A 7,416-nucleotide genomic window follows, 5' to 3' on the forward strand; every position below is an offset into this window, starting at 1 on the left:
CCCGCTCGGGGTGCTGTGGGTGCTGGCGGCGTGTTTCCTCCTCCGCGTCATCAGTGCCCATACCCGAGGCGGTGTTGGTGAAAGGGCCTTTCTGTGTGGAGTTTGCATGTTCTCCCCGTGTCCCCTAGGGTAGGTACCCTCACAAAAACATGCTGTAATCCTGGTCTCTAAACTGCCTCCCCCTGGCCAGCCGGGGCACCTGATGGAGGGGAATGGAACTTGTTGGAATAACGTGTTCCTTCCACGCGCTACGTCCAACCAGGGAAACTCCCCCCTGTCAGGTGTAAACGAGCAACTTGGACACTCAGGCATGAAGGAAGCATGAGTTCAAGTCCGTTGCTCTCCCCAGGTTGGTGGAGGGTGTGTAGAGCCCAGGATCACATTAGATAATTGACACAGGGGTGAAAAATAGGTTACAAAATCGTGGGATAAAAATTAAGTAAAACAAAAAAAAACTCTGGCTGCTGCATTTTGGACAAGTTGTAATCTGTCAGTTATTTTCTTAGGCAGTCTAGAAAAAAAGTGCATTGCAGTTATCAAGCCGAGAAAAAACAAAGGCGTGGATTAGCGTTTTTGCATCGTCCAATTACAAATAGGCTCTGATTCGTGCAATATTTCTAAGGTGAAAAAAGACAATCTTGGTACCATGATTAATGTGTTAATTCAAATTCAATTCAGAATCAACAATGGCCCCCAAGTTCTTTACTGTACTGTTACTTTCTACAGTCAGGTTGGCTCTGCATTTCCTCAACAAAATGAAGAACACAAAAAACATGTTTATATTACTCCTAAACATTTTGCCAAACATCACACACACACTCCTATCCTCCAGGTGGAGACCTGTGCCCAGAAGGGCACTTTTTCTAGTTTTACTATAATTTTATTAAGGACAAAGCACAGTTACCGAAGGTCACTCCAGTGCTAGTCATCCCAAGAGCTCAGAGCTTCTCTGGACATTGGTGGGTGTGTTTGTTTGTTTGTGTGTGTGTGCGTGTGCGTGCGTGTTATACTGAGTATCATTTCTATAGGGTTTGTGACACAATGGTGATTGAAACAATGGTAACTATGGTAACTATGGCCCAATTCAATAGTATTTTTTTGTTTGACCGTTTTGGCTTCTCTCTTCCTCACTTCCTTGACTTCCTTATTGACTTCCCATTGTACCGCCTCCCGCACAGACACTGGCTAACTGCGACAGAGCAGATCAGTGGTAGGAACGTAGGGACGCGCAGCTAGCCAGTCCCGGTGCGGGAGGCGGTACAATGGGAAGTCAATAAGGAAGTCAAGGAAGTGAGGAAGAGAGAATTTCAGAGCAGCCAAAACGGTCAAACAAAGTACTTAACGGCATCTGCTCCAAATGAAAATTCTCTCACGTTTCCGTTGTCTCCTATAGCAGTTGTATGCATCTTTTGAAACAGCTCACCTCCACCACCAGGCCGCAGCACGGCCGCAACGGAGGGTATGTCCAGCTGCGTCCTATTGTTTGTTTACAAACTTGGAAGGGACCCTACGTAAGGTTAACGGGCAATTATGGGCACTAGATTTGCCTGTAAACCTCAAGTTTAGCAGCATAATTAATGCAGTAATATACAAGGTGTGATGATGGTACAATTCGGGGATGTTTACCGGTGTTGCAGTTTAACTTGTGCCTGGTTTGTCTGGTTCCCTGGGCTGGCTTTGCGCGTGCATGTGCGCAACGCATCACACTGTGATGCGCTGACAACTGCTGTAGGAAACGATGTAATTGATCCTATGTGTGTCTGTTCAGGTGTGAACTTGGGAACAGTATAGTCACAGCATGCCATCTCATCTTGTGACTCTGTTTTTTTAACAAATATAACCACTCCGTTGAACTGATCAATGAATAGCTGTAGAAACAAGTCAATGATGTTGGTATAGTCACACCATGAAACACAAACTCTTCTGTGGAGACTGACAAATGCAGAATAGCGTAATAATCTTTTCATTTGTAAATCTCGAGCAAATAACTGGGTACACTGTGCAGAGCATAAAACAGCACCACCTGCTGTTGTCTAGCAGGCAGTGCAACATGTCAACTTGTGACTGTGATGCTCTTCGGTGCTACCGAAATTTTCTGACGAGCCAAAATCATTTCGGCACTACAGCGCCGAAACAGTGGCAAAATAGGAGTATGAATCGGCCCTTTGTGTTTCATGGTGTGACTATACCAACATCATTGACTTGTTTCTACAGCTATTCATTGATCAGTTCAACGGAGTGGTTATATTTGTTAAAAAACCAGAGTCACAAGATGAGATGGCATGCTGTGACTATACTGTTCCCAAGTTCACACCTGAACAGACACACATAGGATCAAATAGATCGTTTCCTACAGCAGTTGTCAGCGCATCATAGTGTGATGCGTTGCGCACGGCTTCCCAGGTTATTTTGGTTCATTGCAAAGACGGTACGAATCCCACTTCCCAGATATTTTCATTTATTTTTTATTTTCATCATTCTAACTGTGTTTTATAAGTGCATGTTGTCACTGTTTCATACAAGTGAGATTCCACAAACAATCGGATGGATATTTAATGAGTAGATAGAAGATAGCTCCGCCCCCTTCATGAAACTGCTGCGAAAGACGGCTCATGCACGCGCAAAGCCAGCCCAGGGAACCAGACAAACCAGGCACAAGTTAAACTGCAACACCGGAGTTTGTTGGAAAGTTTAACGGGAGTTTCCTGTAAAATACACATCCTTATTTCATGCTTTTTGCGCAGTGTGGTAGCCTATTCACACCCTTTGATATGACACTCAAAATTGAGCCGAGGTGCATGATGCATCCTGTTCCTACTGATGATTGGAGTCTGCCTAAGTATATGGTAGCCCACGTTATATTCATGTATACGTTACGTACGTTATACTGATGTGACATCATTTAGAAAGGCACACACACATGGTTCCATCAGGTCCCACAGTTAACATTGCATATCGGAGCACAAACCAAGCCATAAAATCAATGGAATTGTCTTTAGACCTCTGAGACAGGATTGTATGGAAGCGCGCGCACGCACGCACCCCCCCCCCCCCCCCCCCCCCACACACACACACACACACACACACACACACACAGCCACACACGGCAGCGTCTAGTGAACAGATCTAATGAACAGATTTAAGACTTCCGGTGGACGATTTCTTCAAAATAAGAGTACCCTCTAGAGTATGAAAAAAAAGTTTCATTTGCACATTAAAACTACAAATTAAGCATTTAAATGATGCTATATGATGCTAGAAGACACACATTATGTTTCTGTGTAAAAATAAGTAATTAAATAATAATAATAGTAATAATAATCTAAATGCATAAATGCAAGACGGCTCCGCGAGGCAACTATCTGGACATACCCACGCGTTCAGGGAGATGTCCTGTACCACACCCCAGTCTCCGCTAAGCGGGAGAGGTGTAAAATTCACAGCTGGAGCCCTTCTACTGGGGTCAATGCAAAAAAAAATACCGTTTCCGGACCCAGAATGGACACTGGACAAAAGACGGCTCCGCGAGGCAACTATCTGGACATACCCACGCGTTCGGGGAGATGTCCTTTACCACACCCCAGTCTCCGCTAAGCGGGAGAGGTGTAAAATTCACAGCTGGAGCCCTTCTACTGGGGTCAATGCAAAAAAATGTACCGTTTCCGGACCCAGAATGGACACTGGACAAAAGACGGCTCCGCGAGGCAACTATCTGGACATACCCACGCATTCGGGAAGATGTCCTCTACCACCCCACAGTCTCCGCTAAGCGGGAGAGGTGTAAAATTCAGAGCAGCAGACCTTCTATTGGGGTCAACACTCAAAAAAGTGCCGTTTCCAGACACAGAATGGACACTGGACAAAGAGGCCTCCACGAGGCAACTATCTGGACATACCCACGCGTCCGGGGAGATGTCCTCTACCACACCCCACTCTCCGCTAAGCGGGAGAGGTGTAAAATTCACAGCTGGAGCCCTTCTACTGGGGTCAATGCAAAAAAAAGTACCGTTTCCGGACCCAGAATGGACACTGGACAAAAGACGGCTCCGCGAGGCAACTATCTAAACATACCCACGCGTTCAGGGAGATGTCCTGTACCACACCCCAGTCTCCGCTAAGCGGGAGAGGTGTAAAATTCACAGCTGGAGCCCTTCTACTGGGGTCAATGCAAAAAAAATTACCGTTTCCGGACCCAGAATGGACACTGGACAAAAGACGGCTCCGCGAGGCAACTATCTGGACATACCCACGCGTTCAGGGAGATGTCCTGTACCACACCCCAGTCTCCGCTAAGCGGGAGAGGTGTAAAATTCACAGCTGGAGCCCTTCTACTGGGGTCAATGCAAAAAAAATACCGTTTCCGGACCCATAATGGACACTGGACAAAAGACGGCTCCGCGAGGCAACAATCTGGACATACCCACGCGTTCAGGGAGATGTCCTGTACCACACCCCAGTCTCCGCTAAGCGGGAGAGGTGTAAAATTCACAGCTGGAGCCCTTCTACTGGGGTCAATGCAAAAAAATTACCGTTTCCGGACCCATAATGGACACTGGACAAAAGAAAATAGCTGTGCTTTTCTTACACAGGTTTATTTGTGCAGCATAGGCTCCAGAGAATCTCTGCAAATCACCTGAGAGGAGATCTGACCATATTGGAATAGTTGAGAGCATCTTGAACAGCTTGTTTAAAATCAATTCCCCATGGTAGGTATTTTCACCTGTGTCATTGGTGGTTTTCATTGCTTCATTGGCTTCAGTCCTTACTGTTTCAAAATGTTTTTTGAAGGGAGATGTACTTTCACTGACATCCTCAAAATCACCAAAGAAGTCATGATCAATCACAGTGTCATATGGACTATCTTGCTGATCATGCTTTGCATCAACATTTTCTTTCTGTGGCGCTAGATTCTGTGTCTCAGAAATGATGGTGTCAAGACTGGCTTGCACCACGCTGGAGTTCCTTTTACTACCAAGTACAATACAAGCAGCTCGTACTATTGTACTTGTTTGTTGTAGTGTTTTGGCATTAACTAAAGTGCTGAAGATGTACATAGCCATATTATACCTCTTATCTCTGTGTATGTACTGTTGTTTGCAAATGTGACTTGCCTGTTTCATCAAATGACTTTTACATGCCCTTATGGTACAGAAATCTAAATCTTTGTTATCTGCCTTTCCTACCACTATTCTCCAGCAGCGTAACAAGTACATACTCATGCTATCTTGATTGAAGATACGCATACTGGCTTTTAAAAGCACTATGGACCTGTCACTATTAATCTGAATCGGTGTTGTGTTTATACCAAATATCTCCTTCTCTTTGCATCTCAATTGTGTGAGTAGTTCCTCTATAGCCGATTGAGTATGTTCTTCAGAGATCATGAATGCAACAGGAGTTGATGAATTAAATGAACTTACTATAATTTCATAATACAAAATCCTTTTCTCTGTTAGTTTAGTCTTAATGATCCCCCCTGTGGCATCCCATGATGCGGCACATTGTGCGGTCGCATTGTGCCACAGTTTCACTCCTGCTTCACTAAAACATATAACCTTAAGGGGACTAACTTTAATAACTTGAATGAATCCTTTTACAACAACACTGTCTGTGTCTTTATCCTCCCATTCTTTTTTAAGGTCCATCAAAGCTTTGATCTCACTGTTATCCTTCCATCCTTGTTTCCGCTGTTCATATTTGACCTGCCTGTACAAAGAAGTGTCTTTGCCAACTCCGCTACGATTTCCAGCTATTAAAGACCTTGGGTCTGCATTGTTCACTGCCTCAATGTAAGCATTATGTGCAAATCGGTTCATCATTGATCTACCCAAGTTTGCAGGCTCTGTGCTTCTAATGTATCTACCTCTCAATTTGTCCTTTGTGTGATATATGTTGCCAGTGTAAGCTACATGAAATATGCCGTCTTCGAATGAATGGAGATGTATTTTAAAGGTCATCTCACATGAAGTATGCCGACAGGCGCCATTGATTGTCAGACATGGCTTGCTTGATTTTCTAACGACAGCGGTAGAAAAGTGGTGATTAACAAAACGGATTATACAGTATGGATTAGATTCCTTGACTTTGCTGGCAAACAGCTCTTGCCATTCATACATCTTAAAATGTTTATTTCCTTTGACTCTTAAGGAGTTTACAGTGTCCCATTCTGAAGACTTCAAAGTAAAGGTAGTAGGTTCAATGGCACTGTGTTTGAAGGGTCCTAATGTAGCACTAGATAGTCCCATGACACTCTGAACAGTACCATCATCTAGACTCAGAGTCTGTACAGAATGATTATGTACAGTGCTATACGAGTGATCTATTTCTACAGCATCTAGACTCAGAGTCTGTACAGATTGATTATGTACAGTGCTATACGAGTGATCTATTTCTACAGCATCTAGACTCAGAGTCTGTACAGACTGATTATGTACAGTTTGATTTAAATGTGATTCATCTACACTAGTGCTGTCTTCCTCAACTCCAACAACTGGCTTTATAGGCACATGAACACTGCTGGTTTGATTTAAATGTGATTCATCTACACTAGTGCTGTCTTCCTCAACTCCAACAACTGGCTTTATAGGCACATGAACACTGCTGGTTTGATTTAAATGTGATTCATCTACACTAGTGCTGTCTTCCTGCACATGAACACTGCTATTCTTTTCTTTCAGGCTTTATAGGCTGCACATGAACACTGCTGGTTTGATTTAAATGTGATTCATCTACACTAGTGCTGTCTTCCTGCACATGAACACTGCTATTCTTTTCAGGCTTTATAGGCTGCACATGAACACTGTTGGTTTGATTTAAATGTGATTCATTCTTTGTCCAGTGTCCATTCTGGGTCTGGAAACGGCACTTTTTTGAGTGTTGACCCCAATAGAAGGTCTGCTGCTCTGAATTTTACACCTCTCCCGCTTAGCGGAAACTGGGGTGTGGTACAGGACATCTCCCTGAACGCGTGGGTATGTCCAGATAGTTGCCTCGCGGAGCCGTCTTTTGTCCAGTGTCCATTCTGGGTCCGGAAACGGTACATTTTTTTGCATTGACCCCAGTAGAAGGGCTCCAGCTGTGAATTTTACACCTCTCCCGCTTAGCGGAGAGTGGGGTGTGGTAGAGGACATCTCCCCGGACGCGTGGGTATGTCCAGATAGTTGCCTCGCGGAGCCGTCTTTTGTCCAGTGTCCAGTCTGGGTCCGGAAACGGTAATTATTTTTTGCATTGACCCCAGTAGAAGCTCTGCTGCTCTGAATTTTACACCTCTCCCGCTTAGCGGAGACTGTGGGGTGGTAGAGGACATCTCCCCGGACGCGTGGGTATGTCCAGATAGTTGCCTCGCGGAGCCGTCTTTTGTCCAGTGTCCAGTCTGGGTCCGGAAACGGTATTTTTTTTTGCATTGACCCCAGTAGA

Source organism: Protomyctophum bolini (assembly GCF_963924005.1).
Source record: "Protomyctophum bolini genome assembly, chromosome: 18".
NCBI lineage: Eukaryota > Metazoa > Chordata > Actinopteri > Myctophiformes > Myctophidae > Protomyctophum > Protomyctophum bolini.